Raw genomic sequence first — 25,621 nt, forward strand, 5'->3', positions numbered from 1 at the left:
TGTTACCTTTTAAGTTACCCGAGACCGCAGACTTAAAACCCCATCCTTCCCCAGCCCCTCGGCGAGCAGATAATGGAGCGCTGTTCTCCTCAGGATGCCTCTCAGCAGCGGCACCGCGTTCCTGCTCCTCCCGATCAGAGCGCGGAGCGCTCACTGCAGCTCCTCTGGTTGGTTTCTTTTTGGACTTCACGTAACCCTTTCCGCCTTATTTTAGACCCACACCCCATCCAGGACTTCAAAATAGGACCTCTTTGCTGTCAGGTGCTACCAGCACTACAGTTTCCCTGGAAGTCCCCATTTTATACCCTCTTTTCTATTTCACACACCGAGCATCTCTCCTCACTAGCGGGGTTATCCGAGCCAGCACACGGGCTGCGGAGAGCGGCGCTGGGATCGTGTGACACACAGGGAACCCGCCCGGCCTGCAGCCGCTCCCGGCGCTGCCAGCCGGGCTCCACAGCCCCACCGCTGGGCTCCTGCCACCTCCACTCAACAGCGCGGCGTGATCCCGGCCGCCGGCTCTCCCCGGAAAGCTGCCTAGCTTTCCTGCCGCGAGCCCAGGTCGCTCCGTGCCTCCCCGAGGGGTAGCAGGCGGCCGCCCCTGCCATGCCCGCCCGCTCCCGGCACGGCACAGCCCGGCACGGCACGGCACAGCCCGGCCCACCGCCCCCCTCGCCTCTCGGGGCGTCCCAGCGGGGAGGAGCCCAGGGAGCTCCGGGCGGGGCGGCGCGATCTCGCCGCTGGCTGGGACTGCCCGGAGCCGCCTCCGCTGTCCCCATCTTCCCCCGCTCCCCCGCGGCGGCGGCGGCGGCAGGACCAGGTGAGGGCGGGGCGGTGCCCGGCTCCGCTGGGGGAGGGCCCAGGCGGTGGCGGCGGCTCCCGGTGGCGAAGGAGGGGCCGGTCGGGGGCAGCTGGGGCGGAGGGAGGCCGGGCTCAAGTTGACAGGAGGGAGGGAGCGAGGGCAGGAGGCGCTGGTGGCTGCGCTCGCCGGGCGCGGGTGAGTGAGCGGGCGGCGGCGCGGGGAGGGCAGCGGGCGGCGCAGCGCAGCGGGCGCGTCCCGGCGGATGGCGGGCGGCCGGAGCGGGGAGGCGGCGCTCGGCCGCGCCCGGCGGATGGGGGGAGAGGCGGGGACACCGGGCGGTCCCCGGCTCCGCTCCGGGGGCTCGCGGCGGCCCGGAGGAAAGTTTCGGGGATGCCGGTGAGGTGGGGGCTCCCCCTTCCCCTCCGCCGCCCGCGCCTCTCCGCCGGCTCCTCGGAGCCCGGTCGCCAGCCGGCGGATGCCCGCCTTGACTCCGCCGTCGCTTAGCGCCCGATCGCAGACAAAGCCGCCTCCCCACCTGCAGCTCCGGCCCCCTCCCTGCCCGAGGCGGCCCCGGGGACCGCGGGCCGGGCAGGCTGCCCTGCCGGGGACGGGCGTGGGGAGCGACACTGGCCCGCTGAGCGCCAGCGAACTTATTTTTAGATGTGCTTCCCATCACAATGCGTCTTAAAAATAGCATGGTTCTTATTTAAGGAGTGGGAAATAAACTGGTTTTGGAGGCCTCGTGGTAGGATTTTTTTTTTTTTTCTTAAGCCTTTTCTTCTTTAGAGAGAGGAAAAAAAAAGTTTCAGTGGTATAGGCGACTGTGGGCCGGTTAATATCCACAGGTGCACCCAGGATGCTTTTAGTGCGTCTTCATTAAGGTCACCCCTGAAGCATGTGAACAAAGGTACTCATGGCGTTGTCCTCAGCAGTGTGTCTTCGGTGTGAGACGCGAGGACTGATGTACGTGCGCACCTGATTCGTGCAATACTTCCTGTAGGGTCACTCGAGCTTTTTTTGTTCTGTCGTTTCCTTCGTTTTCTGTCCTGTCACTCGTCTCCAAACGCCTGCAGCTTGTGGGCGATGCAGGCTGATGGAGTGATAACAGCCTGCAAGGATCAGAGCTGTTTATTACTTTGTAAATGAATCTTTTGCTTTTGTTTTAGCTACTGTATCTCAGCAGACTCTGGTGATGGAACTACCATAAAATAAATGGGTCTTTTCACCAAATGTGTAATATTACATCATTTCTATCAATGACCTCGTCATGACTGCTCGCAGAATGTTTCTGATTTTTTGTTTTGAAGCCACTACAAATAATTGGAAGACTTGTGTAAAATGAAGCATATATGAAAATGAAAAAGTACACCTCCAATAGCGAAAGGAACTTTGGGGGGAAAAAGCATTCATTTGTAGAGTGTTTTAAATTGCAAAGGACCCCTGGATGTCACCTAGTTCTGTGTCTCCGTACTCAAAGTAAGTCCAATTGGTTGAGTAATGTTTCTCAGACTTTGTCCATGTGAGTTTTGAGTATTTCCAGGAATGGAGGTTATGCTGTCTCTGTGATTATGGTGGTCCTACTGTTTGACCATCTTTGTGGTGATTTTCTTAATCTATTGGCAGTTTCCTGTGTTGCAATTCATTTGTGTTTTTTTCTTATTCTGTCACTGTGCACCTCACATCCATCCATGGATGATCATATACTCATATACATCTGTAGTTTTAGACACTAGAAGAAGCCATGCTAATGTTTTGAACCAAAGAACTGATTGTTTCATGACATCATTTTAAGTATAACAGCTAGATTTTATTCTTATACATCGGAAATGTATTAATCCTGAACATTTGCTTAACATTTCTTATTGATTTGAATGTGGTTAATAGCAGATTGGCATATTAATTTGAAATGCATAAACACGTGCTGAAGACTATTTGTTGGTGCTTTCCTTAAATAAATGTCTTAAATAATTTACCATCTCTGTCCACTGGCCTTGTGTTCTTTAACCTGAAATTGAGATTGCTTGCTCCCAACTTTTCCTAGAGTACTTTCACCATCAAGTGTCATATATAGTCTCTTGGAATGACAGAGAGTCTACTCATTTTAATAGAAGGAAAGCTTTTTGGCATTAGTCTTGAAATAGATTTTCCTTGGGAAGGGATGTGCCAATACAGTACAACCTGTTATTACTGAGAAGCTGCCTTTGTACTATATAGGCGTTGTTTAATGCTCTGGAGTTGGTTGATATTTATGATGCTGTTGATGCGGGCACTTTTTTTTTTTTTTTTTTTTTTGTCCAGCAGGAAAATAATAAAAAAAAAATCTGTGCTGTGCAGAATAAAAATCTGAAAAATCTGCATGTTCTTCACCATGGCATAAGGCTGTCAAAATTACTTGTTTCTTAATTTGCGTAAATTCTTGGATGTTGCTGATAATACCTCAAAAGCAGGGGAATATATTTGTAATGTGATTGTGATTTATAGCATGTCACTTCTGGACGTGTCTGGGTAGAATTTCAAAACATTGGTATGGTGCTGTTAATAGCAAATGCTTCTGAGTAACTCATGCTTTCCATTAGAGCCGTATCAAATAATTTATTAGAAACCGTTTGAATGACTGGCTGCACTGAATTTGATGATATTTAGAATCATTTGATAAATAATTCAACTTATGTTTCCAGATAGCATCTGCCTTCTTATGATGATGGGAACACCTGACAGGTCCATTCATTGACTTGTATTAATTGTAGTGAGCTTCCACTCAGGAAGAAATCAAATCTATGGGTCAGGTTTTTTTGTGGTGTTTTTTTATATTATTTTATTTAGTGATGTAATGACTGTGTGAGACTTAGATGCTCTTGATATTTATAAATCTCTTCTGCAAACTTACTAAACTCTAGATTATGTATTTAAGATTTCAAATTTTACCATTTAAAATTTCTTTTAGGTGTTTTAAAATGCTATTTTCTATTTCAAACGTGGACTGCATAGTCTGTTTATGCTTTTTGCAGTCTGTATTAATCTCCTGTTAGCATGTAATTATGGTAAAATAAATAAATAAATGACACATTACATTTCCACAAAATCAAACCTTTTCAGGGGTATAAAAGCTGTATTTTATTTGACAGTATTTCAAGGTGATTTGCATAGTTGGAAAAACAGATTATCTTGGACTGTTAAGATCAAAGTCTTGGAAGAGGTGATCATCAGGATAGCAGTGATTCATAGAATAAATTTCATTTTGAATTTGGTCAACAACAGAAAACTGGGAATGCTCTTGTTAGACTCACAAATGGTTTGCTTATTACAGTGCGTACAGAAGGGCTGTCAGTGGCTTTAACTTTATTGTTATAGGACAGAATTTCATAATGCAGCTCATACACTTTCAGTTCTATGGCCTGGAGGACTGAATGTTGCAACGGCTGTGCTAAATTAAACCTGGGGTCTGTGACAATGTCTAATAAAACATGCTTCAGAGGGAATTGTGAGAACAAATGGGAGGTAATTTGCATCCCCTGCACAAGGTGAATATGATGCTTTGTAGTTTGGAATTGGCTTAATATCTGAATAATGTTTAATAGCCTCTTCAGATGATATTATGCATAATTATGATAATTTTGGACATACTTGTTGCTGATATAAGTAACCAGTCTAGATCTGTGGCTAATTTGGGGGGCAAGTACTTTATGCTGGTGTTTTATTTGCTTGCTTTTGCCAGTCTCTTTCTAGACTCAGGCCAAATTAATGTTTCCACCAGATTGAGTGATTTGGGATAATGTGACATTTGGAAAAAAGAGGTGGTTCTGCCCACAAAGTTTATAGTTTGAACTGTAATGGTGACAACACTCATCTGGATTTGAAACCTGTCCAGTTGCAGATTGCTTTTCTGTTTGTGTTAGAGCAAGGTCTGAAACAGAAGCTGTTTCTCAGAGAATCCCATTATTACCAGTTTGTAGAAAGGTCTGGGGTGTGTATCTTTCACCTTCTCTTGTGGAATTGATGTGGAGACCATGCCTGTACTTGCTAATTATATCTTTTATTTCGGACTTGGAAAACTTGGGATGTTTGTGTTCCAGCAGCTGTCCTAGTGAGTTTTCAGGTATTTTAAATATAAACAGCAGCTACAAAAAAAGCCTGAAATTACACTGATACATACTAACTTGAGTCTCCTGAGCTCTGGGCTTGACTTAAAACTCAGGATAAAAAAGCATTGTTACAGTACAGTCTGTTCCTGAATATTGCTTCATTCCAGTATCATATAGTCTTGAATGAGGGATGCTTATCATCTCTCATTTATTCAAAGCAATTGCTTCTGAGTACTGTAAGATTCTTGGTGGTTTTGGCTTCTGGTAAGAATAGGTTATGTGCTGTATGAATACATGTTTATGAACTTGCTATTGTGTAGTGGAATGGCACCAGTCAGTATTACTCAGTGAATGCCTGTGAGTCTAAGTATAAATCTCATTTTGTTACTGATTAGGAATTTTTTATGACTTTTTTGAACTTTACAGATTTCACATGAAGCTCCATGGAGGATTTTGAAATGGTGAAATTCTGTTGTTTGTACCACAAGCTCCTGACAGGCTCCGTACTATGTTTGAGGACTTACGTGTTTGAACTTTGATTGAAATTGCAGATAATGCTGTTCCTAATCAGTGTTCCCTCAGCTTCTGTGTATGATGGGTGGTTTTACATTTCTCTTTTCCATGAAGAAATCCGTTATTTGCATAGATGCACCCAACTGGCCCTGAAAGGAGTGCTGTTGCTCCTGCTTAAGAGTTACCTTTGCTAGACTAGAAGTCAGTAGGCTGCTGTGTTAATCCCATGAAAACTCCACCTGTTTAAGTTATTGGTCACCAATATTTGTACTCATGTACGATCCAAACCCATTTTTTCACAAAATGCTTTGTGTTTGCAACACAATCACACATTCTGTTCTCATCATTGCTGGCATCACTGCTGCAAGCACGAGACTGCTATAGATGGCAGTGTCAGGCTGGGGAAACGATGGGAGAATTTCTGGTGACTACAGGCACAGGAGGTGAGAACTAAATTTAAAGCATGGATTTCTGTCCCTAGTAATTGAAATTCATTTTCCAAAATAGCACTGATAAAAATCATGGCTTTCATTGACTTTTTGTTGTATTATTCATGTCAACCAAGAAATGATCTTAAATGCTTTAGGCAAATGTCTAAAAGGAGGGTTAAAAATGTAGTAGGTGTTTACTGTCATACTTAAGACTTACTTCTTGGAAATTTGTACTTCAGAAAAAAAGATTCCTATAAACCTCTTAACATATTTTTAAATGAGCTGGAACAAGACGTGCTATTACAAATAGTATTACTAAAGTCTATTAAATATGAGCCCATGCTTCATGCTTCACTTAATTAGAGTGCTTTGAAAGGAGTTTAAATACAAGTGTCAGTCTTCATCATAAACGAGTGATTGTTAGGATGTGGATTTATTTTATTCTTTGCACCATAATACGTGGTTTGTCTTGGAGCACCAATTGCAAGACCTTTATACCAGCGCATGACAGCACATACAAATTTGGCATGGGATTCCAAACTGGAGCACCTCTCTGGAGTAAGATTGGAACTTCTTGGGCCACTCCACTTGTAAGGGAGTGGAAGAAATTCAGCAGTGCTGTAGGATATTGCTGTCTTCTAAGTTAAATAATAGGTGTATTCTTATTAAGATAGAAATTAGTTTTCAAGGATGGGCTCTTTGGACAACAGAACCCTGAAAAAAGAGTCTTTGTCTCACCTTGTGGTAGGTTTTATTTGGAAACAGAAAACCTCTATTAATTCACTGCAGGACTTTGACTGTGATCATTTTATGTGTACCTGACAAGCTGTATAAAAACAATGCAGTGACATTTGGGTTTGGTTTTTTTAACTTGATGAAAACATCCTTAATGCTTTGTTTCGGATGTCCTTACTAAAAATTTGATTCCATGCAAAAGCACAAATATTTTGAGTAGATTATACTTTTCTTCAGAAAAAGTACTGCATACCTGTGTACTTGGCATAAGGAATATACAAACTGGTGCTTTCAGAAAGCAACCTAAATTTCCCCTATGGTAGAAACAGGCTTACTTGTCGAGACTGACAAGTTTACTGTTGCTGGGCAAGAGCATGACTTTAACCTCTTTATGTGTGATGAAATACCCCAAATGATGCTGTAGTTAATGTTGGCATTGAGGGTGAAATGACAGACAACAAGTGACGTAATTGTTTGTAATTGTACCATGGCCGCCTAGGCTATTCCTAGGTCAGTGATTCCATACATTGCTGTTTAAAAGGCAATTTTAACAGACTTCACTGAATTCATCAGTCACACTTTTTTTTTCCTTTTTCCCAACAGCATGATGAGATTTGAAATGAGTTAGAAGGAAAGAGATATGCTTAGCATTTGTTCAGAAATCATTTAATGGATCTGGTTAATCTAGATGTACTGTCAACTTGGTTATTACTGAATGAACATTTTCAGTATCTGAAAATTCTTTATCTTATATACATTAAAAAGTTGTATGCATTGCTTGTTAGGGATATTTGTATCAGTAGATGTTCTGAGAGAGAGATTGTTTTGGCTATTAATAGTTTCATTAGACAACCTTTATTAGAAGACTGAAAATTAAAATAACGTGAGTCACATCTTTCATATTATATTTGAGTATTTCTTCTGTCTCCCAATTAAATGTGATCACCATTAAGAGCAAGTAAGCCCTCCTGTGAAGACTGAAGTTAGTAAAGCTCATTTTCTTATGAATTTGTATTTTATGGTTCCTCTGATGGTTATGATCAGTGTTTTTATTATGTTGAAGGCATGGTAAGGTTTCTCTCCATGTGGACTCCGCTAATGTGTAATATGGTGTGAATCCATATGCCAGCCTTCATCTCTTTCAGGGAATCTATTGGAGCTGTTTGTCAGAAGATGGCTCTTCATTTGGCCATCTGTTTTTGTAAAGCATGTAGCAATCTAACTACCTTAGACGTTGCTATCCTGTCAAAAATCAGTACTGTCTGTCAAGTGGTTCAAAACTATTGGGAGGGCAAGAGAGATGTTCGCAGACCTCGTGATCACATAAGCTTCTTAGCTTTAGCAAAGCAGACCTGAAATCTGTATTTTAATTATTCTGCAGCACTTGGGATTCTGATGCTCTCCTTAAACAGATATGTCTGCAAAAAGAAAATTATTTGTGTATGAAAAGTTTAAAATGTGTGCTGAAACCAGATAATACTTCTTACAATGCTTAGTGTCAATAGGACATTTCTAAAATACTGACTTATTTTTAATAACTGTCAGACCCACATTTTTCCCCCTGTAAATTCTAAGATTTCATGGATGTTTTGTTAGCAGTAATAGCTACAATTCATTCAGGCAAGACATTTTGATGAGTGTTTATTTTACTTAATGTCCTTGATACCCTTCAAATTAATATCCTGAATGTCTGTAAGAGTTTGTACAAGGAGTGCAGAGACACATGTAGGATTGGGTCACCTGTAAGAAAGAGTAGCTTTAACATATACTGTAAATACAAGGCTTCTGCTAGAAATTCTTGTGTAGTAACAAATTCCAACACAATGTTTATCTCAGGGGTTTTTTTATGTTGTGTTATTTTAGTTCTGGTCTGTTGCAATGTCATTTAGCAGTCTTGTTCTGGAAGTCATATTAAAGTCATCTTGGAATTAATCCATACCATGCAAATAGGAAGTTGTCCCATAACAAATTAAAATCAATATCTTGCTTCTTTAACTGCAGAAAGAAGAATAGAAAACTGTTTTCAGTCAATAATGATCAATCACAGTTAAACCTTGCAGGACTCGGAAGTGTGCTATTGGTATTGACATGCTGTACATTCTCAGGAGTTGTCTTACTGTAAAAACAGGAGGTGAGAAGTAAAATCCCAAAGAGGGAGATAAAATAAAAGCAAAGATTGCAAAAAATAAATGTCATTTTTAATTTAAGGAACCTTGATAGATTGATAGGAAGGCATTGGAGGGTTGAGATTGGATAGAGATGGAATGAATGTAGAGAATAATAAAGAATCAAGGAGAAGAAATTAGTGGAAATTATTTATGGAAAAAAAAAATGAGGGCCAGTAAAGTCTTTTGAAAATCATTGGTGTCCCAGTAAAAGTAGAGTGTATACCTCTGAATATACTAATTTGAATACATTCTTCAAAAGGATCTGCAATGTTCTTAGGCTCATGTCAAGCTGACTTTTTGAGCAGCTTCTTAGATTTCATTGCACGATTTAGCTGTGATGATTAGTTAGCTGTGACTAATTTGCTAGCTGTAAATCATCTAGGTCTGAATCTTCACTTCTCAAAGTTTGTCTCATAAAACGATATAGTAAAATACTTTGCAAGTCTGGATAAGCAGTGTCAGAACCACATGAGAATTCTGTATTCCCTGTTTAAGAGCAATACTAGAAGGCTTACACAACGAGGCCTTTCTGTCACTATATAGGCTTAATAATGCTGCAGTGGTATTTTTTCCCCAGTCTAAGCATGGCAAGTAAAACAAATGTGGCCATTTACAGTAGTCTCATTAGGCAGGTGTGCTTCAGAACAAAAATAAGTATTTTATTTTGCTCTTGCAGTTCCTAAAATGCTTACTAATGTCATCTTGGAAGGTAAAAATACACAGTTTGTTTTCATGCTTTGTACACATAGTGTGTCTTGTTGGAGAACACTGCTGTCGTGCTATCATAAAAGGATGAGAGAACAGCTGCCTGTATATTCAGCCCTGAGTGTTGTCTTGGGTCAGACTGGATGTTTCTGAAAGGGGGAGAGGTCAGTTACCATCAAGGAAGCTATGATCCAACTGGAGCAGCTTCTGAGGTGTAACGAGGAGGAGGAAGGAGGGAGCAAATCAGAAGATGCAGTGCTGCTGGAGTTTGGGAGATGGAGAAGAATGGGTCTGCCCCCAGCAGAAGTCAGACCTCGGCAGCTGTGTCTGTACCGCTGTGTCTGTGGGTCTGGACCTGGACTCGTTGCTCAGCTGAGCTCAGCCTGGAGCAGTTTGTTGTACACGGCAATGAATCCAGCTCCAAGGACAAGCTGAGTGTTGAACAGTATAAAGAGTTGGTTTCGTGCTCAGGCTTCTTGTACTGCCTTTTGTTCTCTGGTGAAAGACTTCTAGGGCGCTAAAACTGTATATAGGCTTATGGAAGTACCAAATTCTTAGTGATGTTATTTAGAACAAGCTGTTTTAAATTATTTATGAGTCCTTGGGGGAAACTATGTAGATATTCTTCCCCATAGGAAGTGGCTGCAGATTATTGAGAGGAAATAAGATCCAGAGGAAGACATATTTCCCACAGGGGCATATCTATGGGTTAGATTTGGTTCTGAGCTTTTTTTAATAGTGTCAACTGGCAACAAGCCAGCTTGAATTCTTGTTGTGCCCAGTTGCATTGCTTAAGGCTCCTATTTTTGTATTTTAATTAAATACAACTTCAGAGCCCAAAAGCTGTGGTCTGGGGTGTTCTTTTCTTCTTACTTTCTCTCTGTTTTAGGGGGAATGGGGAAGCAAGTTTTCATCTGAATTCTGCACTGGGTTTCAGCTGCAAATGCTAATGCAATTTACACAAATAAGAGGCCAAAAGGAACAGTCAAGAACATATTCTTATCTCTGACAGATTGCACAGTGCACAAAGTTCTTTGTAAATACAGGTATTTAATATGATGACATGATTAACTTTTGCCAGCTTTCCACTGAATTTTCTAATGAATTTGCAATTTAAATTTACAAGCATATTTAAAGAGTGAGAGTGGGATTTTTAATACATTTATTATAAAAAACAGAAAGGACTAAAATTTTCTTAGTTCATACAGCCAAAGTTGTCAGTAGAGAGAAACAGTGTGTAAAGTAGTCAGCTATAGCAACATTCACTTTTCATTGCCTTTAAAGTGATTTCCATGCTATCCCTTCCTATTACTACTTTCTTTCTTCTGCCTTGTAAGTATTGCTGTGGAGTCTTTCTTCTGTTAATAATTCTGGTCTAGTAATTCACATGCTAATACCTAGCTTTGAAGTAGATAGTAACAGGATCTGCAGTCCCACTATTCACAAATGAGTCTCCATTCCTTAAACAATCGATTGTGTTCCCCATCCCTTGGGCGGATCCACAGTGCTGCCTCTGGGACTCTAGAACAATTTGTGACTGATCAATGTCTGATGGTCCTCAGGCCAGTGAATCCACCTGAGAAGGAGCCCTGTTCAAATGATGTCTGAAGCATTCTGTAATGTTACTACTCTTCTTCTCATTTCTGCCGCTATTGAAGAGACAGGTAAAGGAGGAAATGGCCGAGGTTGTTGCCTGTTGTTTTCATAGATTTGCATAAATCACATAGGTGCTTTGTTGTTTCTTTTTCCTTTTGGGAGATGGGGAAGAATAGCTAAAACCTTAATATGCCACGTAAGCCATATTTGAGCATTGCTGTGGCAGGTAGTTCTTTCTGTACATTTTATGTTATTGTTACAGTAGCAGTTAGAGTAGGTTCAAACTGTAAACTAGAATTTTGTTCTCTTAATAAAAACTGTGTTTGAAAAAGAGTGCAAAAGGCAATAGTTAGGATGCTACCTATTGATTGAGTACTGTGATACTGTGCTGGGTGAAAAGTTAATATTGATATCCTTGAGGATGGCAGGTTACTTTGCTTAGCAGAAATTACAGAAGATTCTGAATAAGTTTATGACTGTTTGCTCTGTGAAATTCAGTGTTGACTGAATATTAGGTTCTACTTTGTTGACAAAGGAAATAAAATGAAAAAATACACATCATTGGGACATCGGATTAAATATCCCTCTGTGTTGATGGCTTGATAGATGAGCCAGGCCCTGCAATTATTTTTTCCTGACCCAGCCAGTTATGAGCAAAGCCATGGCGATCTCTGTTTATGTGAAGCCATTTGCAGTCAAGAAAGAGAGTCGAAGTTGGAGATCATCAGCAATGATAAATAGGCTTTGGAAAACTTTCTATATAAAGCAAGATTGAGAATATTGGCACTTTTAAACTTTTCCCTTTGGAACTATATGCAGAATATTATCCTTGATGAGGAAAGGGATTTGTGTGTTCTCTCTGTCCCCTTTGATGAAAGGCTAAAGTCTGTGTAATAAACTAAAAAAATTTCAAGTATGCAAGAACTTCTTTTTAGATGCTGCATCATCAGTTTATGTAATTAACTGACGAAAATATCTGAACAGTGACAAGATTCTGTGATTTCTACAACAAAAGATTATATGTTTAAATGCAATATATGCATTTAAGTATTCTTGAAGTCCTTTCTTCTGTAAATCCTTGCACTTTAAAATACAAGCAAACTAGCTGGAGCAACTAAAGAGACACTTTCCCAATCCAGAACTGTCCGCTGACAAATTTCTTACACCTTCTGTCAAACCATCTGCCGCAAGCTAATGAACAGACAGTGTGCTGGATTAGATGTAGCACTTGTATGAGCTATTTTGATAGCTCCTGTGTTCCTTTCAGTGGGAGCTCTGTGATTAAGGAAGCTTAGAGTTAAATTTTTGAGGGCAGGGGTGGGCAAAGTGTTCTTTCTTTGAGCTTCCACACTGCAGGATTCCGTTGACAGAGAGGAGTGACAAACTCACATCTCTGTTTTTGAAGCATGTTTCAATGTTTTCATATAAGCCTTCATTTAGCAAAAGAACATCTCAATAACCTGTGTCACATGAACATGGGAAGTAATGACTAAATTGAGAGGAGTGCAGAGCTGTGCCCATTTTGGGCTGCGGGATCCTCATATTTCCAGGCACCAAACATCACACTGTAGTACAAAGCAGATACCAGAGCTGGAGCTACAGCCCAGCTAGAACAAATAAGAGCTTCATTGCAGACCTCTGTCTCTGAGGAATCACCACCATGACCTCTTAGAGTTTCTTCCTGCTGTGTCTCTGGGCAAGATACCACCTCTGTGAGCTGACACTGGCAGGCAGTGCAACAACCACAAATTTGCAGCTAGAACACAAAGAATAAATTTATTTCTATTACCTCATTAACTGGGGGAATCCCCCCAGCAATACCCAGGCAGAAGCACACAAATGGAGAGGCAGGTGCTGTTAAGTTTTGGTCCAATGCTAAAAAATCACTGGCCTGCAATTCACACAGGTTTATCAAGGGCTATTCCAGCTGCAAGGTCATTTGAGCATTTTACAGACCTTCTAACCAGTCTTTGGCTTTTTAACACGTTCCTCCCAGCACACACAAGTATTTTTTCCAGCAGCAGACACAGATCTTGTGTTTGAAGCTCTCGCCATGCAGACTAGCAGAATAAGTATTAATTTCTTTATTTAATTCCAGCATATGCCCTTTTGAAGTATTCTTAGATATGCTTCATATCTAAGATGTATTTGTGAGGGATCCAGTTTTATTTTAAGTCAATCATTCTTGCATTTGTCAGGACTGAAAAAAAAGTTAATGATGCTGTTTGGTCACTCTTTAGTTATTCCTACAATTACTGTTGAAATGGGAGCTGCTCGTAAAAATCAAAGGTCCACTACCAACAACAGTAGGTGGAAGTGACTGGCATTACCATCAAAGCTGTCAGCGCTGCTGATGGGTTCCCAGTCTCTAGCTCTGCCCATGATCAAAGCAGAAGCACGTCACTGAACACAGGTGGGCTGCTCTGAGGACAAAGGAACAGTGAACCAAAGGATGCTCTTCCTAGAGTGTGGTAGCTGCAGGAAGAACATCCTTTTTTACCTGCTAAACCTCCCTTACAAGCAGCTGGACTGAATCTGTGTTCACCTGTCAAGAGTTCTTGCTGGAAGCTTTTGCCATACAACATTTGCTCTCTATACAATAATATTTGCTTCATCATTACTGGCATTTTGCATGTAGATCAACAATGCAATTTTTTTTCTTTTTTTCTGATTGCATTTTTTTAATAAAGTGTTGAAGTGTGAGGATGATCAGGTGTTCCTCAGCACCGCAGTTACTTCTTTGCTAGCAGAAATTCTGATGGCTTAAAATTTTTGCTAAACCAGCTATGACTTAATGATGCCACTAGAAGGAGATCCACAAAGTGAAAAACCATTATGGTCATATGGGAACAGTCTGTGTGTTCTGCCTGCATATGTTGTGCTAATAATCCAATCATTGGAACTAATTGATTTTTTTTGCCCAATCTGATATACAGCTCGTTATCTTTGATGTATTTCATAAACTTTCCTAATACAATAAGTTGTATGTAGATAGTGCACTAACAAAAAAAAAAATGCTACTAGATCAACCCGTTTCAGTCCATGCTTTCTGTCCTAGCATAACTTGAGTGACTTCATGCTTTCAGTGTGCCCGCTTTCAGTAGACTGACCAGCTTAGCTTATGTAAGTGTCAGAGGGCAAGAGTCATTGCAGTTCATTTGTCATTCCTCATCTCCCCCAGCTGTGCATAAATCCATGGAAGTTAACTGTAGATTTAGGGATGTTCTGTAGTTAATGTGACTGGATTATGATCTCCGTTTCATACCTGAAAAAGCTCTGACATCTCTGTGTAAATACTTCTTTTTATTCTTTTATATGTAGGGATGTCAATTAAACTCAGAAGCTAAAGTTGCTAATCATAGGCATTCTGGTGACCAACTAGGGCATGATATTGAGTAACGCAGTTCTGTAGTGAGCCTCCTTGAATTTTACACAAGATAGAGCTAATTGAGCTAAGACAGATCTGTTAGAATTCCTTTTCTTTTTCTCTCTCTCTGCCTGTTTATTTACCAGCTTAAATGCTTTAAAGCCATCAGTGTTGTTTCCTGAAGCATAATCAAATTTCTTCAGTATTTGGGGGGGTGTGGAACAGATTTCAGGGTCTGTCTCCTTGTTTTGTTTGTCCCAAGCAAGGCCATGAAAGGGTAACTAATTTCACCCATGTGAAATCTGCATCCTCCCCAGCTGACACCTGCAGCATCTCAAGCAGCACTGGATGCTTGTGTGTGTGTGTGAAAATAAATCAAGACCCTAATGCCATATAAGAGGCATAAAACTGTTACAGTATCCCAGAGCTACAGTATCTTAGTAATTGCTGACATGTGTCCTCTGTACTGTCTTGAGGAAAAATTCTAAGGTCAGAAATTTTATGGCACTTGATGCTCTTAAGGAGGCAAGAAGCACAATTTAATGAACTTTTAAGATGTGGACTGCTGTACTGTAACTCTTTTAAATTTGTCTGTATCCTCCCTGCTGCTGGAAGGATCAATCCCACTCAACATCACTGAGTGCATTAGGCTTTAATAGCAATTTGGGCTGGGTCCAGTTATCATGACAAGTAATCTTTCAAATAAAAATCATCTTAAAATTTGGAGTGTGGTCATAGCTATCTTTGAATAGATAGTGTTGCTATTTTTAATTAAGTTTGAACTGTTATATTTTTATTTAATATCCACCTAAGATTATCAGTCATAACCAGAATGTACTGCATCCATTAACTGCCTGGCCTTTTATTTTATAAAAGATCTGAAAACTCAATTAAGTTTTAATTAGTGTGTATAGTGCAGATTGTAGTGGGTGTGTTGTTAATCTTATTTTTTTTTTAAGAGTGAAAATAAATCCACTCTAGCTTGCCTTATATAACCTCACACTTTTGAATATTGGCTGTGGAATATTGCTCTACAATTTAAATTAAAAAATCCCCATTCTATGTCTCAATCATTGGGCTACATATGATTCAGAAAGTCCTGTGGAAAGTCCACTGCTGGTCAGATGGAGAACTGTGTTAAATAGGAAAATAACACTTTCCACCATAGTCTTGTTTAATATTCATCATAGAAATTTTACTACTTAAACAAAGAGATTATTGAGACTTAGTTGGTCGTCAGAGTGAAAGATAACAAACATAGCATTTTTTACACAACAATGTTAAAATAGCCAAGTTTGTTCAAGGCAAGATTTTCAAATAGCAGTTCAGTTTATTTGCTGTTTCTTGAAATAAACATTTTCCTCTCTAAAGAAGTATTTTCCACATTTTTTAAATAAACTCTAAAGTTTCATCCTTAGCTTAACAAAAAGGTCTCATTTGAGGATGCTGATAGCTTTCAGTACTTCTAGTAAAAATTCTTCAATATTATCAGTTCCTATAGTTAGTCTTTTATTAAAAAATCCAGCTTATTTGCATAAATTTTAATTTTACATTATAATTTAACTAGGAAGTATAATTTGTGTAGGTAGAGTTGTACATTTCTCCTTTTGGATCTAAGTTAGAACAGTTAAACAATTTGAAGTTCAAGTTCTGAAACCTTATTGTCTTAGGTTTGTGTGACCTGTTTCCTGAGCGAGCTTGGCTGTCTGGGAGACCATCTCTTCAAAGTCTTGTAGTCAAATTGTGTTGTGATCTGCGAGTACTGTGCTTCTTTACTGGGGTTATAATCCGTGGTTGTAAATAGTGCAAATTGCATGGTAAGAAATGGCTCCTAATGTCATTTGGTGCACGTGCTCTCCAATGTATGAATGAGGAGATTGAGTCAAGGGCCCAAGTTTTGCCTTGTGTGTGGTCAGGATCTTCCAGTTCTTTGGCCAGCTCTGAGGAGAACACTGGAATTAGAGACTTAGTGTTTGTGCAGGAGTAAGAAAGCTGAAGCAGGTGAAGTTTACAGTGTGTATAAGCTCAGCTGAACTGTAAGTGTAACCCTAGGGCCCTCTGTTGCTGGTGGAGCAGCTTCTGCTCTCTGAAAGGTGTGCAATGTAGTGGTTTATATTCACATATGGAGCATTATGATTAACTGTGTTGGGAATGTGTGCATCACTGGCTGGCTCAAAATATAGAGGTGTGGTGACCTTGTCACTAATGCACAGGAAAAAATATTTTAAAAACTACATGCATTTTTCAGTGGTATTTTGAGTCTTCCCCCCACAGCCAACTCCCCCAGTTTATATACTTGTCATGATGTTCTATGGTATGGAATATCTCTTCAGCCAGTTTGAGTCAGCTGTCACAGTCGTGCTCTGTCCCAGCTTTTTGTGCACCTCCTTACTGGCAAAGTATGGGAAACTGAAAAGTCCTTGACTTAGGGTGAGCACTACTTATCAAGGACCAAAACATCACAGCATTGTCAACATCATTCTCATAATGAATTCAAAATACACTGTACCAGCTACTAAGAAGATAATTAGCTCCATCTCAGCTGAAACCTAGTTTCAATAGTTTTGAAACTATTCCAAAGGGTGGCTGCCACCACTTGAAGGTGAAGTCCCACACTTCCCAAATAAGAAGAGTGGAGCAGTCTTGACATTATCCAGCATCAGCCAGCAAACAGTCCTCTTTGCCAGACAGTCTTGTGGTTGTGAAGCAACTTCCTTTTAACTGTGGTGAAGGTAAGGAATGTGTAAGGGAAATATCACACAGTTAATCATTTTAACCAAGAGCAATATTAAGGACTTAATGGGAAGGGACATGAACTCTGTGTATATCACAGTTTCTGTGCTGTTAATACTCTAGTTAGATTTTTTGCATATTGGAGACACATTAAGATTTTTATACATTATAAAAGCCTTAGAAATTGGTGCCAGGATGATAATGAGATGCTCAAAAGCATAATTTTAATCAGTACTCCCCAGAGACCCCAGCAGAAGTATCACAAGTTAAACACCTTTGTGAAAAAGCAAGAGCTGGGAAACAAGAAATGTTGGCTGTTCTGCTTTCCAAGGTGAGGGGAGAAACCTTGCAGCACTAAAGCATTAAGGGTGTCTCTTCTGGATTAATGAGCTACATAAACAATTTTAACAGTCTGGAGGGGAAAGGAAGCATGATTGTGTGATGGAACAGCTAAAAGAGGGTGAGAATTAACAGTATCAAGAGTGTTGGAGAAACACAGGGGAAATGGGTGAAGAAAAAGCTAATTAGACAAAAAGAAGAGAGAAATTAGAAGAAAATCACTGAAAGGGGCAAAATAGTTGGGCCCAAATGAGCTAGAAAAAGTTGCATTTTTATGTGTGTGTATATATATATTTAATAATGTTGGAAAACATAAAGAAACAGAAAGAAACCATTGAAATTGTATCATTGAGATTGTCCCAAGAAGACTGCCAGATATGACATATTTAAATTAAAGTACTTGATGAAAACAAGTGAAATAGTTCTGAAACTGAAGAGTGACTTTAAAATTTATGCGGTTTGGAAGGTCAGACATTTCCCAGTTTGTGAAAAGACCACAAAGAGGTATTGCATCCAGACATTAAAATCCATTCTGAATTTTGCTAGTGGTTATTTCAAAGCGACATAATTATATTTAGCATTAAGAGAAGAATTGGCTGGTTCTTAGACAGCTATCATCTCAATATTGGAACAAATGAAAATTTATTGATATCTTGGAAGCTGTGTAGGGTTCATGATGTAATAAGAGAGACATGTCTATGTTCATGGTGTAATAAGTAGAATATTGAGTAATCCAGCAGCTCAGTCTAATATTAGTTTACAGATTCACTGATTAAGGCTGGGAAGGGAAGAACAGTGTTGCCATGGTGAAGTCTATATGATAAAGCACAAGCAGAACAAGCTAGTGAATAATTGATACATGTCTAAGATTAGAAACGATCATTTGCAGCTTGTGCTTTGATGTTCATGCATGCTTTTTACTTTAAAAAAGCTCAGAGAAACGCATTAGCACAGACTGTGACAGATTTTTGCATGAACTTCTAGGTTATGCACCAGTGGCTTATGTGTGGAAGAGCACAGTTACTGCTGTGCTAAGATTGAAAATTCAGGAGTAAGCCAAAAAGTTCCAAAATGGAAAGCTGTTAGCGTGGGATATATTTGGCCAGCCTTCATTATTACTATATTTCTTTAACACAGAAGACGAATAAGAATGTTTATTATAAAATTCAGTAAGATTAGTTGTAACCTTCTGCCTATGTCCTTATCTCCTTCTGGGTTTAGTCATATAATTTTTAATCTTTAATTCAGAAGTAATTTAGTAAGATATCCTAGGCCATCTTGAATTAAGGAACAGTAGTTACAAGTCCTGATAAAGCTTAAAAACAAACCTTTTCAGAACAGATAAAAATTTGATGCTGTTGCAAAGATATCTGAGTAAAGTAATGGAAAGCATTTTTGTGGGATTAACCCGTAGATCTGCTTGAACAAAGAACTGCAGGCATCATGCCTTTATAAACAGTTTTGCTTAATGAATGTGTGATTTTGTTTTATAATTTTGTGATGGAAATCAGTAAACATACACAATAGTTCTATATTCAATCTATCTGCCCAGTAGCAAACTTTACTTCTCATAAATTCCTTTTCAGAAATCTCAGTAGCAAGAGCTATTTTTCCTTATTATATAGCCCCTTGAAATAAAGAAAATACATGAAGTTGGCTTGTGTAGAACAATCTTGAGGCTGAGGGTTTTGTTTTCCCTGCTTGCAAGCTGAAAGAAGTTACTTAGGGGGAAAAAGAATAACCAGTATGGATTAATCCCTGTATAAATACTGCATGATTCATTTTTAATATTTTTTCACTTTTTTGATGCCTCAAGTTTGCAAGGCATTTTATAGTACTCATTAAAGGGAACATCTGGATGTTCACTAGTGTAAGTTATAAGTTTAGTTAATCTCTGGTTAAGTTATAAGAAGGTTGTAACCATACACAAAAACTAGTTCAGTAGTTACTGTGAAATAGTGATGGCAATTGTCAAAGGATAGAATCAAGCGAGGCTCTCAAGAATGATGGCAAATGTCAGTATCAGGTTCAATTTTAGTTCATTTACTGCCTAGAATAAGTAAGGAGTAGCATACAGCACATAAAAAAAATTTGGATTTCTATTACATGATGAGGCACTTAATTTCTTACATTAACTTGTGAAGCTACACATGGTTCCTCTGCTTTTTCCTGTTGAAAAATAGACAAACTGGCACTAATGATTACAAAGAAATCAAGACATAAAAGCTAAAAGGAAAGGGAGAGGGTTTGAATTTCTTAAACGTAGTGTGGATAGAGGATCATTGAGGTACTTGATACATATAAAAATGATCAGCATTTTTTTTTTGTCAGCTGGTTTGCAGTATGCCTAAATATTCTTATTTTCTCAGGCAAATGTATTTAAAGATTGGGGTTTCAGACTAGAGAACTGAATCAAGTACATTGGTGTTTTATAGATTGAATGTTTTATACAGAACAACCATGGTCTGTGTAGAAGAAACTATTCCAAACTTGTCTGCTTTTTTGTAGTTATGCGCATACTTTGCGCACAATTTATGTGCACAATGCTTTAAAAATGGGTTTATACAGAGGAGGAAAGAGGCTTTGTATCTGAAGCAGCAATACCTGTAGATGTAATATTAATACTTTGTGAGGTCCTCTTCAAAAAGATTTTGATGTAGAATGGTTGTGTTTCCCTCTGTGTTCTTCAGTCAATATTATATTTGATATTTGAAAGCATCCTTATTAATTGCAAAAAAAAAAAAAGATAGGATTTTCCAGTATATTGAAGGTCTCAGATAAACATGTCATTGGAGAATGTGAGCTTGATACATACACATTTGAGAACAGACTGGTGAAGGTTACTTTTTGCGAGAAGGGAGTTCTAGCTCAGCAATTAAAATGGAAGTGAAAATTATACAGATCAAAAGTTAATAACTGTAATTATCCTCAAAAATAAAAAGCACTTCTCTTTTAGCATGGCCCCGTCATTAATGGGAGACTCTTCAGTGAATTGCAGCTGTTGTCTGGTCCTTGCCTTCCTGTTCATCCCTTTGAGCTGAAAGTCTGAGTGTTGCAAAGGTTCCCCTCTGGTTGTTGCAGTCAGCGGTTCCTCGTGTGCTGCCCTGAGCAGGAGTCACGGTGTTGGCAGCAGAGGTGCACTTTCTGTGACCAGTCCCACACTGTCCTGTGAGGCACTGCTGAATGGACCTGATGTGGGCTGGGTTTTGAGATCTACTGGTCAGTTAAAATTACATTAAAAAAATTACATTTCAAAATTACACAGTGAAGGAAAGCTGTGTAATTCCATAAATGCCACAGACCCAGTTATTTTCCTTAATTAGCTCTTCAGAAGTTTCAATGTACCATCTTGAAAAAAGTGACAGCATTGAAGTCTTGTCTGTTTTTGTGTGCACACCTCCAACAAGGCAAAGGGGGTATCTTCTTTTTAATAAATGAGTGAAGAGTTAGGCCTGTTATTTCTGCTACCTGGTACTTGCTGTTTTTCTATTAGATATCTCCATATAATTTTTCCTGTGCCTTATTTCCCATATTGGTTGCTAAGCATCAATAAATGAATTCTGTATATGTTACTGTCTGTGATTTGCACACAGGGGAACATTATCACAGAAGTTGCATGCATTTTTTAATATTTGTTTCCATTATTTCATTATAAGTGGTCCTTTGGTTTGGTTTGGGTTAGGTTTTTTTTTCAGAAAAGCAGGTAGTACTGGGTATTGCAAATCACAGATATTCTCAAGTTTGTTTCTCAAAATGTGGAACTGTATCAGGTAGTTTCCCCACCTTTTTTATGAGAGAGTGGTAGACATTTGTCAGAGGCTTCACTGTCAGAGAAACAGGTCTGGATCTTCTGAGCATGGTGGAGAAGAGCAACACATTAAGGACTCACTATTAATAATTTTGAGAAAAGGTTGTTTACTCAAGATTCATGTTCATCTCGTTTTGTTGCTGTAAGTTTCAAATAAGGTATCATCTGCTTTATTCTGAAGCATGATTAATAGTGGTTTATTGTGCAACCAAAAAAGCAATACTGCTTGCAGATATAAAGGCATCCTTACAGATACTTTCTGAATTGTTTAATTTTTCTGAATGAAGTAATTTTAAAAAGAATTTTACAACTGAATGTCTCTTTTTAATTTATCTGTTGTTTTGGAAATCTTTAATGATTCTGATTCTTGATTTCATTTTTGAGATTGCCATCAGCGTGACATCTAGAAAGTGCACTCACTAAAAATAATATTTAGACCACTGATATTATCAAGTCTAGGCACCTGGAGTTTGGTTTTCTATTTCTTTTTTTGTCTTTTTTTTGGCTTTAAGTATTTTCATAAGTAAGTGGGCTGTAAACTGATTGGTATTACAACTAAAAGTGACTTAGATGCTATTTTTGTTAGTCTTTCTTCTTAATTATTCACTCTGAAGGCGTGTACTGTAAGTGTAAAGACATAACAGATGGATACATCAATTCTCCCCAAACAAGGGGAGGCCTTGTTTGGTAGTTATTTATTATTCAGTTTCTACTCTTCTATATCTAAAATGCTAGAGTTACTTGAGATGGAAAAAGAAAAAAGTAATGCTGTACTAAAAAATTTGCCTATTAGTTAGACAAAGGAAATTTAAACTAAAGAGGTGGCCAATTTTATGACACGAAGTGAAAGTACTGGCTGAAGTGGGTGTTTTGTTTCTTTTCTAAAACTACTTAGCTGCTGACAAAATATTTGCAGATCATGAAAGGGTGTCTGTAAAATAGCTTTCTGTTCTACACTTTTTGGTACCCATCTTTCAAGTTGTACTTCATGCTTGTGCTTCCAAGTAAAGCTGAAAAAGTTCAGGTCTTAATCTTGTTCAGGATGTTGTACAGACTATGTAAGAGTTTCATCCAGAGTTTATTTACTGAATGTTGCATGACCCATTGTCTGGGTCACTGAAATTGCTTCCATATCTGATTAATCAAAACAGAGTGGGGAGGAAGTTCAGAAAAAGGAAAGTTATTTAATGACATGCCATTTCAGAGATTGAATTTAATTAAAACTAGCGAAACAAAAGTAGTAGTTCCTATCTGAATACTATTGCTGCCAGCCACCTCAAAGAAGACTGGTAAAAGATCAGATTTTTGTTTCCAATTAAAAATCTGAGTTTTTTAATAAGGGGATTATTTTTTAATTTTTTATTTGAATGGACCTTCAGTCTTTCTGCAGTCACTAAACCAACACCTGATGCACCATTAGAGATTCTTGCAGTAGGAAGCCTTTTAGTCACATGTAGAAAATTCTTTACCTTTTGAGCAACTGAGTGCTTTCTTTTTATTGCTTGGAGTCCCAATGAGGCCATGGTTTTGTGATCACTTTCACCAGGAGGCAATCAGGCCGGATGCTGGAAAATCAGATTCTGTCATCCTACATTCTTCTCTGTCCCACCAACTCTCTTGTGTTGGCTGTGCTCAAGTTCTCCCAATAAAAGGTAATGTGAAGTAGAAGGAGGGTTGGTTTTGGTTTTGTTTTTGTCTTTGTTTTTTGTGGGGGTTTTTTTGTGTGGTTTTTTTTGGGGGTTTTTTTGGGTTTTTTTGGGTTTTTTTTGTGGTTTGTTTAATCCTCTACCATAGACATTAGGACCCTTTTAGAATACTGCCTGATTTGATTCTTTTTGCTTCTGAGCTCCTTGACAAATTCAAGTTATTCAAGACTGACAGGCAGTTTTGAGGGGAAATGTATTTAGAACTGTTGGCTTTTGAAATGTTTTCTTATGAAACTGTCATGAGAGTTTAAAACTAGAATGGGATGCACTTACTGATGCTGACTTTCAAAATATCTATCAATGTGGAGCTCTCCAGAGAGCTGGCTTGGAGCTGTCAGTGACCACAGTGGGGGACAATAATCCAGGTACTGTCACCCTGCTGGCAGTCAAGGCTGATCCTAGCCTTCACTTGGCAATTTTTCATAGTTGAGTTGTTTATTTTTTAGCACTCTATCTTCTTTTCTATCAGTGAATTAAGTAAGTGTTTTTAGGACCATAGAATGCTTTAGAGCAAACTGCCTTTGCTAAGAGTAATCAGGTCATACAGGTATACAGTCTATTAGTAAGGTTGGTCACTAATTAGGTCAATGTTAAAGGAGCACATTATCTTATGTATAATTGGTAAGAAACAGTCTGCCAAGTTGAGCTCTAGAGACTGTGTAATAACACATCAGAGAGTTGTGCCTTCCTGCTGGTGTGTTTATCAATCTGTTTCGCAGCATAAATGATGCATCTCAACTCTTCATTTAGTGTATTTACTAAATGAGTAGTTCTTACTAAACAAGCATTTACTTACTGTGTGAAGCAACATAGTTACCTGAGAAGGCTCCTGTGTAAGAGACAGTGTGTTGGGGTGAGAGCTGGAGTATAAATGAAGAGCAGTGCCAGTTGCCTGTGAGAGCATGAGGGGAAAGCACAAGTGCTGGAGCTGCTTGTGCAGTGTGAGCTGGACCAGCAGAAATGCTCACACTGCCTTTCAGAGCTTTTTGCACCAATTCAGAGCTTCAGGCTGCCTGGGCCTGCCAGGCCAAACCAAACACTCAGAAAAGCATCTATTTGGGTGGGTGTGGACAACTGATAGAGCTCTGCTCCTTCCAGCCCCCAGACCGAAGGCTTTGTGTTGTGTAGCTGCTCTAAAGATGTTCCTGGTGTGGCATTGCACTCCATGGGCTGGCCAAGTGCATCCCTGCTGCTTAGAAGATATGCTTCTCCCCTCTGTTTAAAAAATGAAAAATGTAACTTCTATATGAATACAGGTGGTCAGCATCCCCAGCTAAGCTTATTGTCTCTGTGGTACATAATCAGTTCCTGGCCAAATAGAGAAAGACTTTGAATTTGTGGAGAGTGGGAAAATCATTAACTGGAACAATTTTTTATGAACACAAAAGTGATACTAGTTTGTGTACCCAGATAGTTTTGGGTAGTTTTGTGGGGTTTTTAATTTGGGGTTTTCTTAATACACTACTGTTTCAAGTGCTAGTTTCATTGATTATTTCACAGAATGTTTATTTATAAATCTTCAAAATAATGTATTATATCCTGTAATTATGCCTATTGTTAACCAGCACAAACTTAGTATATTAAATTAATAGTTTATTTTATTCCTAAAATTGTCAACAGTATCTTTAATGTTTGCCTTCACTTTAAAAAATTTGACATCTTAACACAAAGGTACTAGTACTGAACCTTTCTCTGAAAGTGTACAACATATCCAGCTATTTAACCAGGAACATTTTACACAGCATTTTATTGTAATGGAAGAGTTTTTTCAGGATTCAGTGTAAAGAGAAGATTAGTGCAAGAATAGCAAAGTATTTACACAATCTTTTGCAGGGATTAACTTGTTCTCTGCATGAATTATTTCACTTAAGAATCATTATCATATTATGATCTCAGAAGTAATTACCACTCTGAGTGAGAAATAGTTTAGCTGCTTTTGATTCCTTCTTCTATGTTGTTCATTGCCTTCTTTTCTTAGAAAGTTACATTTCTCATGAAGAAAAATGCTATTTCCCCTTGCACTTCCCATTCCTGTCTCTCTTTTTCTTTTTTCTCTTCCACATTTAGTTGCAAAATGTGGCTGGTGCAGTTGCTGTTTTGGACCCCACCCTTGGGGTTGCTAAGCAGAGGAACGTGGTTGCATAAGTAACCTGTTCCTGAACAGGCTACTGCAGCCCTAGTCAGCTACCTAATGACAGCCAAATCCTAAAGGAAGTAACTCCTACCATTTACTGTTTGGATCCAGACTTTTTAAACATGGAAAAAATGAAGCATTGCATTTGTTTTAAAATAACAGAACAGATAAAGAGAAAGGAATCTACCAGCAGAAACTAGTATAAAGCAAGAATATAAATGCCTGAAAATAACTGTGAGACTAGTAACTCCTGAGAATGGAAAATGTGAGTGGTCTATTGTGGTTTTTCTTTCAGTTTTGAGGTTTGGGGATGTGGATTCAGTTTGGGTCCACCTCTGGCTTCTTGGACTGGTTAGTCAGTGACCTCAAATGAACTGCATAGATTTTGTGAGGTAGTTTCAAGTTTGTTCTGTGCAATAAATATTTGGCTCTAATAATTCAGATCTTGACATTCCAAATCAAACTGATTTCTCCATCTCAGTTAAGTGGTATATATATAAAT

General features: G+C 39.0%; 1 protein-coding gene across 3 annotated transcripts in view; it reads left to right on the forward strand.

The window, feature by feature from the left end:
• The first annotated feature begins 690 nt into the window (after nt 1-690).
• Nucleotides 691-25,621, forward strand: part of FRY (FRY microtubule binding protein) — a 223,706-nt gene continuing 198,775 nt past the window's right edge. For 2 of the 3 annotated variants that reach the window (XM_038127474.1, XM_038127494.1), the window contains exon 1: nt 691-820. The gene's annotated coding sequence lies outside the window, so the exon portion shown is untranslated. Of the gene's footprint in view, nt 821-911; nt 998-25,621 lie in introns of those variants that run through there. The other variant, XM_038127483.1, reaches the window with a different exon arrangement.

The sequence above is a fragment of the Motacilla alba genome, chromosome 1 (genome assembly GCF_015832195.1).
Source record: "Motacilla alba alba isolate MOTALB_02 chromosome 1, Motacilla_alba_V1.0_pri, whole genome shotgun sequence".
Classification (NCBI taxonomy): Eukaryota; Metazoa; Chordata; class Aves; order Passeriformes; family Motacillidae; genus Motacilla; species Motacilla alba.